This window comes from Sceloporus undulatus, chromosome 1 (assembly GCF_019175285.1).
Source record: "Sceloporus undulatus isolate JIND9_A2432 ecotype Alabama chromosome 1, SceUnd_v1.1, whole genome shotgun sequence".
Classification (NCBI taxonomy): domain Eukaryota; kingdom Metazoa; phylum Chordata; class Lepidosauria; order Squamata; family Phrynosomatidae; genus Sceloporus; species Sceloporus undulatus.
The window spans coordinates 379,417,108-379,430,906 of NC_056522.1; positions in this window are offsets into that span (position 1 = coordinate 379,417,108).

Consider the following 13,799-nt stretch of genomic DNA (forward strand, 5'->3'; position numbering starts at 1 on the left):
GCATTGGGAGAAGACTATCCCAGGCGTGAGCAGACAACCTCCCAGCAGCTTTCATTGATGGGCTCAGTAATGAGTGGTGAGAGGCCGGAGGGGCAACCTTGACCATTCATGAACATATACCTGGGCAGCATGTGGAGCTCCAGGCCGTGTACATTGGCACTACCATTGCTGTGTGCGCCAGGCGCCAGGCACCTGTCATTCCCATCCGAGCACCTGAGGGGTGGTCCCTCTCTTCACAGATGAACAAAGACTTGCAGCCGTGGTGTTTCAGCTGCCACTCAGACCACGTGGTCCTCGGAGCACATGCTGCCCCCAGGGTGGCAACATCACCAGAGAGGTGCCCCACGCCTGTGCAAAGAAAACTGCCCAAGATGATGTTACTTCAGTCCGTGTATCTTTGACGTGATGGCTTCTGGTGATGCCAACTTGACTCAGGCGCACATGGTGCACTGGAGGACGCCAAGGCATTCCATCCAGATGCCAAGAACTTCACATTTTCCAAATGGATAGAATCTCATGTTCACAGAGTTCATCATTTGTCCTTGTTTTCCTTACTATTGTGTCAGCACTTGAAAGTGTGCTTTAAAAGTCTCCCTTGGGCGTGCGAGTTCTTTCTGCTGAGTCAAGAGGTGTGGGTGGGCTTTTCAGATGGCATCTATGAGCCAACTCAGTTTGTTGTTGTTGTTGTTGTTGTTTTTGCAAGGAGAGAGGGGCAAACATTTCCCAGTTTGACTGACATTTTCCTCATACTGTATGTCCTTTTCCACTGAGCAATTTATCAAGGAACCTTTGAATGTGAGTACACATGGGAACCTTTTCACCGGTTTCCTGCCAACCTCCAACAAATTCACTGTGCAAAAGTGAGGAGCTGTGCTTAAGAAGCTGTAGAAGGACAAGAGTGGATTGGAATGGCCTGGAGGCCTTTTTGTGGACCAGGGTGGGCAAAGTTATACTAGAGCATTGGGCTGATCCGTGAGGGAGATGTACCAATGGCTGGTGAACATTTTCAGATAGGCCTTATAAAAAACTCTTGACAATGATTCACTGAGTACCGTTAAGTCATCATTCGTTCCCCAGAAGCTGTTTTTTGTCCACCAACAATTTCTGGGTTTATTTTTCATTCTTCCCAACGATTGTAATCCAAAGCCGCCGCAGCAAATAACAGAATTGCCACTTTCAGTACATTTCATTTTTCCAAAGTCAGTGGGGTTTCTTGTTTTGGAAGACGCAGCTGTAACGGCCCATTGTTGTGTGAAAAGGAATCAGCAAACTATCGAATACGGTAAGGCCTACTCAACAACATTGCTTGAATGTCTGAAACTGTAAATCAATAAGGGGAAGAAAGAAAAACCACATTTTTTCCCCATGCTTATTTTTCTTTAGGAAACTTGATGTTCTCATGTTTCTGCTTCCTTTTGACAGCTAAGAATGTAGAGTCCACAGAGTGAAACTTGAATGCGCTTTACAAAATGCATTTGTGGTAGGATAGCTCCATTATTTAATACCAGATATGGGAGAGCATTTGATAAGGAACAGGAATTGGATGGGAGCCACTTTGCACCTGGTTGTCTTGATGCTTCATCCCAAGCAGACTGTGCAGGTTTTTTGGCACCACCACAAAACCCCCCACTACCTGTTTAATCAGAGGCAAAAACAGGAGAAGCATACTTCTCATACCATTGCTTTCTCTCATCAACCATGGGTTAAAATCCTACATAGCTGTCATGAAACACAGACTTTATGAATGCGTAGCAAAGTGCAGAAACACAGTGAAACCCTGTTAGTGCATTGCAAAATGTGCATCCAGGTGATCAAATGCACAACAGGAACTTCTGATGTGCATCAGGCACTACTGTGACACTTCCTTCCGAGCCATGTCCAATGCACATCAGGGAATACTGTGATGTGCCCATTCCACCCATTTGGCCATTGTTGCACTGGTCACCTCAACCATTGTGCATTGGATGCTTTGTATGTTTATAACATCATCCGGCAGCCCATAGGTGAATATGGATGTTGCCAGAACTACTCAGTTCAATTTAACACATGCATAAGCCATTTAGGAAGAGATAGCTCCCAAGCAGAATTCCAGTCCCTATGTTTAAATCTCTGGAAAACCTTTGAATTGACTTTCGCCTTTTTCTGCCTTTTTCTTCTGGAATTTCCTTAGAAACAAGAAGGCCTCCTGCTCAGATTCCATCCAGGTCACTGTTTTCTCATGGTACATTGGAATGGGAACAATTTGGCCCCCCAGAAAGGTTGGACTGCACCTCTCGCAGGCATAGCCGCATAGACATTCAGGAGGAATCCTGGGGTTTCACCTTATCTGGAGGGATGCATGGTTCCCACTTCTATGGTACATTTTTCCTTCTGACTTGTTAACTTGAACTGTAGTCGATTTACTCCATTGAAGTAGAAACGTTACTGAAGTAGGTGGTGGCTTTTTTGCAGAACAGTGGATTGTAGAATCTCTTGGTTTCTTTCCGCACTACACAGCTATAGTGCTTTGATTCACTTTTTTACTACCATGACTCCACTCCAATGGAATATTGGATTATAGTTTTGTAGTGTTCTTTATTGTCTGCCTGAGAGCTCTACTGTGCCTCACCTAACTACAAATCTCAGGATTACATAGTTTGAACTCCTGGTAGTTGAAAGTTGTATCCAAGGGCTATATTTGCGAGTGTGAAAGAGACCTCTATTTTATGGTGGCTTTGGAAAATGGTTTAGGAATGTAAATAAAAGTTAGATGTTTGTTTATTAAAGTTGAAGATGTCTAGCAGTCGTATTGGTTACTATTCATTGCTTTTTTATAAAGACAGCCCAATGTAAACACTGAAGAAATCTTGACAAGAAAACCAAGGTTCATTTTAGAGTTACCATAATTGGAAATGACTTGAAGGCACACAACAGTAGCAACATACTATGAAGTAAAACCAACTTGGGCATCGGTTCGAGGAGCTTTTTGGTCCCAAATGCTACCTACTATCCCTTGGGGATGGGAGCTATTCCGCCATATATTCAGCCCCCTTGAGCTCTTTTAGCAAATATCATTTAAGTCAAAATGCCTCAGAGGGTAGCTCATGCAGCCCATGGTCACAGCTTCCCCTTCCAGCCCTACACATGTGAATAGAAAAAGAAAACTCTCCATCATAAAATATAGGTTCCCTCCCATTTGCTGGAGTTGGGATGAATCATAGAATCATAGGCCCTTACAGACGGGCCATAAAGTACGCACGGAGCGCGTACTAGGGTGAGGAAGGGGCGGTGCTTCCGCACCCCCGTAACCCTAGTATGTGCTTCTGATGCACAAAATGCTGGCAGCCGTTCCACACGACCGCCGCCATTGATACATCACACCGAACCACTCCCAAATGAGGCGGCGCGGTTGTGATGTAGTATTAGGGCTGCGCCAGGGTGCCTAGGGTGCCCATTGTGCGACCCCGGATGGGAGCTCCTTCCTGGTTTGCGGCGCTGGGCGCAGCCTCAGATACTCCCCCCAGCGACGCAAAGGAGAAAGGGGCCAAGCTGCCGCGGGGTGTCCTTGGGGCCTGAAACCCCAAGGACACCCCTTTCCAGGCTGCGGGGAAGAGGCCTCTTTGCCGCTTCCCCGCAGCCTGCAGTGGGTGATCGGGGCCCGGAGGTGCCGGTCTGGCAGCTGAGGCCCCAATACACCGGGGAAGGGGTGGTACAGGCCGCCCCAAAGGGGCGTCTGTAACCCCGCCATAGACTCATAGAGTTGGAAGAGACCCCCAAGGGCCATCCAGTCCAACCCCGCCATGCAGGAAATCACAATCAAAGCATTCCTGACAGATGGCCATCAATCCTCTGTTTAAAGACCTGGACCCCCATGAATGTAGAAAACTCACAATATAAACACACTCTTCTTTTTAACTAGAGAAACACTCCTGTGGTCAACATCTGCCAGAGGTGGATCAAAGAATCATGCGGGAGGACCTGCAAATGCCCGGAGAACATGTTTTCTCTAGGACCTCTAGACTCTCCAACACAACTCTGTGTCTAACTTCTGGCACGGAGGACTAGCATTCCGAGAAGAACTAGTACAAAGCCCAAATGTCAAAGCTGCAAAGTGGAGGGCCGCTGTAGAAACATGTATATTCCCCATAGGAGCTCAAGCCTTTTGTTTACTAAGGTGTCAGTTTTGTTCTCTTTAATTAACCACTAAGTTGACCTTCTCTAAACTGAATTCAGATTTTCGAAAGTTTTGACCTGGGAATGCAGAGGTTGCAAATGTATAGAAGGGTGGTTTGTTTTGCTTTGACTTCATAGGAGCAGTCCAGAGTCCAGATGTGGCTCAAAAGCTTCTCCTACTTTGGGGTCTTGGATCACCAGAGAAGGCAGCCAAGATGTCCGTGGTCTAAAATCCAAGTCCACAAGAAAGGAGTTAGGGAAGCTAGGAATTTTAGCCTGGAGAAGAGAAACTGATAGCTACCTTTACATATTTGAAAAGGATGTCTTGTAGAAGATGAAGTCTTGTTTTCTGCTGTTTCAAATACAAGAGCATGAAACAAAGGATCCAAATTGCAGGTATGCCTCAGTTAACAAAGTAGACACATTCCTGGGCATTCCTTCTTTAAACCGAAAATTTGGCACACAGAGGCAGAAATAACATGGAAAAAAAGGGTTGTTTTCCTGCGCCACAAAAAAGAAGAGCAGCTGAACAAGTTTTAAGCACACAAAGGGATCTTGTCGCACCTTTGAGACGACACGAGAAAAAGACGTTCTAGATAAGCTTTGGTAGATTAATGTTACATCAGTACTGTAGTCACAATGCAGTTTGACAACTCCTTTTTTTCATGGTTCTGTCCTACAGAATTTGGGGGTTTGTAGTTTGGTGAGACACTCACCCTCTTTGGCAGACATGACTAAAGACCTGTAAAACCCTGCAAAAAACCAGAAGGAGCCCTGGTGATTAAATGTAGGTCCTGCAGCCACAAGTTGTGAGTTCGATCCCTGCAAGGCTCCAAGGTAGACCACACCTTCCATCCTTTCGTAGGTCAGTAAAAGAGTAAAATGTTTGGGGGAAATTGGTTTACCGCTACCCTTAGTTATTGTAAACCGCTTAGAGGTGTTGAGTTCATGAAGCAGTATAGAATGTAAATGCTATTGCTAAAACTACTAGTCTCAGGATCACATAGGAGAGAGCTGCAGCACTTAAAATGGTCCCAAACTGCATCATATTCCTACAGTGTAGAGGCATTTTTGGTCTATTTTCTCAGACGTGTGGACCAAGTCTATGAAAGCTCATGCAATAACTTCTTTTGCTCTGTCCAGCTTGGTAGAGGAAAGGAATGCTGTGGATATAGTATATCTTGATTTAAGTAAGGCCTTTGACAAAGTTCCCCATGACATTCTTGCAAACAAGCTTGTAAAATGTGGGCTAGACAAAGAACTGTTAAATGGATCTGTAATTGGTTGACGGCAACCCAAAGGGTGCTCAACAATGGCTCCTTTTCATCCTGGGAGAGTGACCAGTGGGGTCCCCAGGGCTGTGTCCGGGGCCCAGTGCTATTCACTTTATCAATGACCTGGATGACAGAATTGGGAGCATACTACCAAATTTGCAGATGACACAACAAAATAGGAGGAGTAGCTAATAACTCCAGAGGCAGGATCAAAATTCAAAATGACCTGAATAGACTAGAAAGCTGGGCCAAACTAACAAAATGAAATCCAACACAGAGAAATGTAAGGTACTGCACTTAGGGTGAAAAAATGAAATGCACAATATAGGATGGGGGAGACCTGGCTTAAGGAGACAACATGTGAAAGGGATCTAGGAGTCCAAGTAGACCACAAGTTCAACATGAGTCAACAGTGCAATGCGAGCGCTAATAAGGCCAATGCATTTTAGGCTGCATCAATAGAAGTATATTGTCTAGATCAAGGGAAGTCATAGTGCCACTCTGTTCTTGCCTGGTCAGGCCCCACCTGGAAATTTGTGTCCAGTTCGGGCACCACAATTCAAAAAGGATGTTGAGAAACTGGAGCGTGTCCAAAGGAGGGCGGCTAAAATGGTGAAAGGTCTGGAAACCGGCCTACGGAACACCTTAGGAGCTGGGGATGTTTAGCCTGGAGAAAAGAAGGCTAAGAGGTGATATGATAGCTCTATTTGAATATTTGAAAGGAATGTCATATTGAGGAGGGAGCAAGCTTGTTTTCTGCTGCTCCAGAGAACAGGACCCGGAACAACGGATGCAAGCTACAGGAAAAGATATATCCACCTCAACATTAGGAGATTTCCTGATAGTAAGAGGCTGTCGACAGTGGAACACACTCCTTCCTCGGGTGTAGCGGAGTCTCCCTCCCTTGGTCTTCAAACGGAGGCTGGATGGCCATTTTTCGGGGATGCTTTGAGCTGATTCCTGCATGCAGAATGGGTTGGACTGGATGGCCCTTGCGTCTCTTCCAACTGTATGATTCTATGATTCTATGATTCAAAGGTGCTCAAGATGGCTTTGCAGACTGATATACCCAGACTGACACAGCGCTGTCTCTGAATTCTGCCTCTGTGTTTCAGCAAACTGAATCAAAAGCAACAATATGCACGGTGAAATGAAAAATCAGGTCAGGTAAACTTCGTAGAAGTAAAGAAAACATTTTGAATCCTTGAGAGACTACTTGAAAGCTTCTTCCAAAATGTATCCATCAATGTTTTTTCTTTCTTTCTTTGGCCTCCACTCCTTATGTGCCTCCATTTTGATGGTGAAATATATAGATTTATGCTTCTTTAATATATGGAGGTGGCTGGTGAGGTGGGCTGATCGCGCTTCCCCCTTTCCTCTCTTTTTTGTAGTACATTCTGGAGACAGCTGTTGTTGCCTGTTGTCAACAGTTAGGCAGAGTTCCGTTGTTACCTTGCTCACGTGCATCTACACTGTAGAAATAAATGCTGTTCGATACCACTTTAACTGCCAAGGCTCCATCCTACAAGATTTTGTCATTTTGGTGAGGTGCCAGCACTTTAGCAGAGAAGGCTAAAGACCTTGCAAATACATCTCCAGGATCCCTAGGATGGAGCTACAGCACTTAAAGTGAGTCAAACTCCTAATTTGTACAGTGTAGATGCACCTTCAGTGTTGATGTCACCCCTTATTGCATCATTTACAGCAGATACTCCTCTACCTGAACTAGAAGTCTTTGTTTCTCTCCAACCCTCCTTCACACCATCCTCTCACTGCTAAGGCTTGAAATATGTCCAGCTAGACAGAGGACAAGGGAGAAAAAGGGGGCATAAAAGGACTTTGTAAAAAAGGAGCTTCTTTTGTTAGAGATTTTGTTACTGGGGCATGCTCTCCCCGACAACGATTCATTGAAACTTTAGGAACAACTCATAACTGTGTTAAGAGGGGAATTCCCATCTTCGGAGGTCTTTAACAGATTGGATGGGTTTTCTCTCAAGAGCAGTTTAGTTGTGACAACGGTGGGAGTAGATGCCCTTGGGTTCCTTCCACTCAAAGTCTATGACGAATGCAGTTCTATGATCTTTCCTTCAGAAAATAAATGAAGCAATGCAAGTGGTACAGGGTTCTTATTTCAAGTAATAACAGTCATTTGATTTGCTCAGACTGAACAGATGTTTGGAAGCTCAGTAGAAGAACCCTGATCATCCTATTAGACACTGTATTTCTGTGGTGGAGTCTCTAGCTGCATCTGCACTGCAGGAATAATCCAGTTTGATACCATTTTTAACTGCCATGCTCATGGTTTGGTAATTCTTTGAATGTGTTTGTTATGGCCCCAGAACTCAATGACAAGAGGCTAAATGTTCATTAAACTACAGTTTTCCAGACTTCCTCTACCTGGCAGGTAAGTGGGGTCAAACTGTTATTTCTTTCTCCAGAGATACGTGGAAATACTCTTGCCTGAAATCGATTTCCTGTAAGCACCTGATTCAGTATAAGATGACTCTTTAGCTCCCTGGGTGAGAAATCTAAATTCTCACAAAATCTGTGGTGATGTAGGATTGAACTGACAATATGTTTACAAGTTTATGTAAGAGTTTGGGTTCTCAAGTGATGAAAAACTTGAATGAAGGTGATCTGACTCCTTTTCTTCACTCAGATATCTTGCATTTAGTGTGCTTTGTTCTGTGATTTGCCATTGCAAGGTAAACATAACTTAGTTTTTTGTGGGGTTTTTTGGGCTATGTGGCCATGTTCTAGAAGACTTTTTCCTGACTTTCACCACCACATCTCTGGCTGGCAATCTTCTATGCCAACTCTCTGAAGAGCCCAGCTATAGATGCTGGCGAAACGTCAGGAAAGAACTCTTCTAGAACATGGCCACATTGTCCAAAAAACCCCACAAAATACATGGATGCAACCATGAAAGCCTTCGACTTCACATTAAACATGAACTCTTTAGCAAGTGTGGAAGAGAACTGGCTTATTTATAGGAATGTACTTTTCCTAACATGCTGCTTAACTCTTAGGGTCATTCACATTACAAAAAAACATCGGTTTTGAAACCGATTCAATCACGTGAAGTTCCTACTCACCCCGAATCTCACCACAAGCGAATTGGGGCTTGCACACCGTTCCGTGGTAAATGGCCCCTAGCGCAGGTCTTTTGAAATCGGCGCAAATAACATTTCTTTTTTTAAAAACCCCGGGTCCTGGGAATGAGAACTTGGCCTCGATCACGATCGAGGCAACTTGAGGGAGGATTTTAGGTCAGAGGTGGGCAAGGGCAAGGCATTCCTCCCCTCATCGGAGGGGAGGGGAGGAGGAAAGAGGCCCTGGGAAGAAGGGAGCAGGGAAGGCATTCTTTAGGAGCCTCTTTTCCATGCATCCCCTGCCCAAAGCCCTCTGTCGCTGGGCATTCCTTCCCTTGCAGGAGGAAAAATCAGGTCCCCAAGGAGCTCATGTCAGGCAAACGCCCCCCCCTTTTCAATGCAAACAATTTTTTTGAGCGAACATGCGCATGGTTCTATTCCAGAGGCAGAGGGAGCCAGGCTTGCACTTGGGTATCCTTGGATCTCCTTTGCTTCTGCAGAGGGAGAGCTACAAATGTTGCCAACAATCAAGTTACATTTTTAACAAATTTTTGAGCGAACATGCGAATGATTTGTCTTCTTGAGCAGATACAGCAAGGGAAGCAAAGGGAAAGCTAATGTTGCTTTTAAAAGCATTAAAAAAAGGCATGGCAATCCCATCCTCGCCTGGGACAGGGGCAGATCGACCCAAAAGCCCACAGGTTTATAAAAGAAGAGAGAGAAGAGAGAGAGAGGCATCTCCTCTCCTGCTTCAGCACGCTGAAACCCCTGTGCCTGGCTCTTTAAAAAGGGAGGAGACTTTCCCGATGCCTGCAAACGTCACCATGACGATAGCTTGATTGGCAGCAGCCCAATCTACAGAATGCATTCGATTTCTGTCAAAATGCCATTCGCTTTCACTTGTAGTGGGCAACTTGCTAACGGAGCGATTCGGGGGAGGGGCATCCGGTCATCATCCCAGTTCCCTCCATGTCTTTTACCCCAGTATGAATGGGGCCTTAGATGGTAGAGGAAAGCAGAGCCCTACTTAAACTATCCATACATCGTTCCTTGATAAGTATATCTCTTCTTTTGTATTTTGATGTTAAAAACAGTAGAGGGAGCCCCTGTGAACTAGGACTGCAAATCCTTGAATATTTCTACGCAAGGAATATTTTGCATGCAAGGAAAAACAATTGATGTTTTTTCTCCCACTTTGGGAGCAGATAAGTAATTTTTGTGCAGTTGTTTTTCCTGTATTGTGGCATCCTGAGGTATTCTGAAGGATTCTGTGCAGGAAAACCATGTGAGATTTTACACACACACACACACACACACAAAACAGGTTTTTTCTACAGAAGAACCCTATTTCCGTCCAGAAAACACTGCTTCCTGCATAGAATGCATTTTCTTCTGCATGAAATATTTCCTCTGCTTTGCATGAACAAGCCATGTCTTCTCTCGTCAGAAAAATATTCCAGGACGCTCAGGACTTCACACAACTGTGTATGTATGTTTGCTATGGTATTATCCTCCTTCTTTAAGGTTTCTGCAAATGCATTTTTTGAACTGGAAATGAATGGTAGAGGACGATTCTTTGCACCCTCCCATGAACTGTCTAAACTGGGATGGAACACTGTGGAAGGCTAGGGGGCACATTAGTGTCCCCAGGAGGCTGCATGTGCAATTGTACCTGCTTGGACTCTCTTGTACCTGACCTGTGGCTGATGCTGACCTGTGGATATTTCGCACACAGACGGGATAAGGACAGGATTGCTCCCTGTTCTTTCCGTCTTTGTCTGCGATCCTGCAACAGGCTTTCAGATTGCAGTTGCCGTTGTCCGTCACTGAAGTGCACTGCATTAACACGAACTCCCTTGTGCAAAATGCCAGGCAATGTTGCTTCAATGATGGGAAAATGACAGGACAATGATGGGATCTCTGTGATATCTTTGAAAGTCTTTCGTGCGATCACAGTCAGTCACCTTTCTGGACAGGATATGGCGGGATAAGGAGAGGTCTTTTGAAAATCTTCTCGTGATCATGCTATAAACAACGGGAGAAGGACGGGACGAGGATGTTTATGTTTCATCAGCCATCTGATAATCTCCACAGAGTTGTATTGGAGGAGCTAGAGATTCCTAGAGGGAACGTATTAATCAAATCCGTGAATAATCAAATCTGCAAAAGTCAGTGACACAAATGGGATGGGCTGACTGTGTGTGTGTGTGTGTGTGTGTGTATGTGCATTGCTAAATTTTGTAAAAAAAATGTTTTTACCCTTGAGGTACTTAAATTGGTGGAAATGTCCTCCACAATCCTAATTTTGGAGCATTTTTGATGCCTGGGGGCAACACCTTGCCCAACCCTGATCTAAACTGGCTTTAGAGGCTTCTAAGAGAGAGAATTCACCCTCCCTTTTTGGGGTCAGAAAATGGGCAGGAATCTGGGTGTGTGTCAAGGGCTGCCTTAAGGCCATGCTTTACTCCCTGCAATGCTAGGGAGAAAACTGAGGCATTTCAAGACTGTGGATTTGTGGCTGGAATACTGTGTAAGTTCCCTTACATGTGTGGGTTGTACTTCTTGAGCTGTTGTGCAATGGAAGAACTCGCATCATGGTTGCATAAGTGGTATTCCACAGGTGTAACCCTTTCAATGTGGGTCTAAATTCTATCATTGGTCCCATCTGGACTATCAGTCAGATTTAGCTGAGCGTTCATTCACCTCTCAACAACCAATTTGATGAGATTAACCAACAGGATTCCAGACACACAGTGGATCATTCTTAGATGGTGCATAAATATCTGTAGTGTCTTCGGTGTGCCACTTTATTCACTGGGATTGCAGAAAAATTACACATGGGGAGAAGAAGCACATTGGCAGATGCACAACCCATCACACAATGTTGTTGTTATTCAGCAAAAGATTGGTGTAGCTCAACCACTGCATCACTGCAGGAGTGTAGATTTATAGCATGATGTAGGATCTGAGCCTAAATTCTGTATTCAGAGAGAGAGAGAGAGAGAGAGAGAGAGAGAAGGGGGGCTTCTTCCACACAGCAGAAATAATCTGGTTTGATACCACTTTCACTGCCATGGCTCAATTCTAAGAAATTCTGAGAATGGTAGCAACGCTCTGGTGCCACAATTCCATAACATTGAGCCATGGCAGTGAAAGTGGTGTCAAACTGGATTATTTCTGAGTGTGGATGCAGCCAGAGAGCGAGAAAGAGAGACAGAGAGAAGACACACACACACACACACACACTTTTACATCTATCTTCAGATGACTATCACTCACATGAACTGCAATCCTCTTGCACTTTTTTTTTTTGCAAGTGAGTAATTCTGGGTTTTTGGGTGTTCAAAAGCTGGGTTGTACTTTGGATGTCTCTCCAAAATTCTCTTCCTACGAAGAGAAAAGTGAAACACCTCTCTTTAGGTTGACGGCAGAACTTTGTTGAGCTGCAAACCAGGTCATCCAGATAGACCACTGGGAAGTAGCTTCAGTCAGTCTTGGGTAATGTAGCGTGGCGGAGAACATTTAAGGCCTTCAGATGGAGGTACCAGCTTGCTACGGTTAATTGGGTAAGATCTCTAGGGCTAGGGCAGGTGAAGGGAGGGAAGAGAGATGGAGTGGACATTTTCAAAGACCAAGAGTAGAGTGTATTTATTTCACAGAAGGCTTTGTCACTTTTCTTCTGAAGCATTTGGGGAGGCGGAGGATGGCTTATTCCCTGAAGATATGTCATCCAAGCTGTTTGGTGGATTTCAGCCTAACCTAAGATGGTCCAACGTACTGTTGTATTTTGGAATGAGAAAGGAGAGAAAAGAGATGGCAGGAAAACAGAGTGAGATAAAAAAGAAGGGGAGAGGTGGAGGAAAGAGAAGGGGAGAACTGCTCTGGATGGATGGAGAAGGTAAAATCAATAGCTGATTCACTGTTTAAATTGTGTGTTGTATGCCTTCAAGTCATTTCTGACTTATGGTGACCGTAAGGCAACCCTGTCATGAGGTTTTCTTGAGGTTTTCTTGGCAAGTTCCTTCAGAGGAGATTTTGCCATTGCCTTCCTGAAAGCTGAGAATATGTCACTCCCGCAAGGTCACCCACTGGGTTTCATGGCTGAGTTGAGAACTGAACCCAGTCCTACAGAGTTGTAGTTCAACACTCAAACCACTATGACTGATTATTAAATCTACTTCTGGTTATGTACCATCAAGATATACTATGATCTTATGGTGACCCTATGCAAGAGGAACATTCAAGAGTCCAATTCCCTGCTCAAGTCTTTCAAACTCAGCGCAGTCATGGCTTGTATTGACTGAGTTGATCCATCTATAGTGCGGTCTTCCTCTTATGTTACTGCTTCCCACTTTCTGCAGTATTATCAGATGTTCTAATGAGTTACATTGGCTCATGATATGTCCAACGTATGGCAGGCTTGCTTCGTCATTTAGGTTTCTAAGGAGATTTCAGGCTGCCTTTTCCGAAAACCAGGACTGAAGGTGACTGTGCATTACTTATGTTGTGCAGCTTTTCTGTTGAATAGCAATTTTGCACAACCAAACCAAGATGCCAAATGTGCCATTGAATGCACAACTAAATGGCACCACACAGACAGTTAGCATTTGCAACCTTAAACCAAATACAGTCATTCTGCATCAGACAAAACTGTCCAATCTCTTCCATTATGTATCTGTAAGACTCCAAGACAATTCTGGCCAAAGTCTCACAGCCCAGTACAAAACATAAATAGGGAGAAAATGTGCACGTATTATGGAAATTTGTGTGCCTTCAAGTCATTTCAGACTTATGGCAACCATAAGGTGAAAAGTCATGGAGTTTTCTTAACCAGATTTGTTCAGGCAAGATTTTCCATTAGCATCCTCTTAAGCTGAGAGAGTGTGACTTGCCCAAGGTCACCCATGTCTCTTATTCCCCCCCCCCCCCCCCATAGTGGCTCCCCCCCATTCACTGGCAAATGAACCACTATTTTTTACTTGAGAGAACAACTCTAGGAATCTCTACTAGGTCCTCCAGGGCAATTCTGTGGTCCCAGAGGTTGACCATGAAATTGGGCTGGAGGACCTACAAATGGCTAGAGAAGTGTTCTCTCTAGGAATCGCTAGGTCCTTCAGTGTGACTTTTGGCAGGAGCTGACAATAGAGTGGTGCTGGAGGACTTAGAGATTCTTAGAAAGAACGTATTAATCAAATCTGTGAGTGATCAAATCTGCAAAAATCAAAGCCGCAAATGTGGATAGCCAGCAGTGCATATACACTTGTCCCTCCTCCACCTTTGT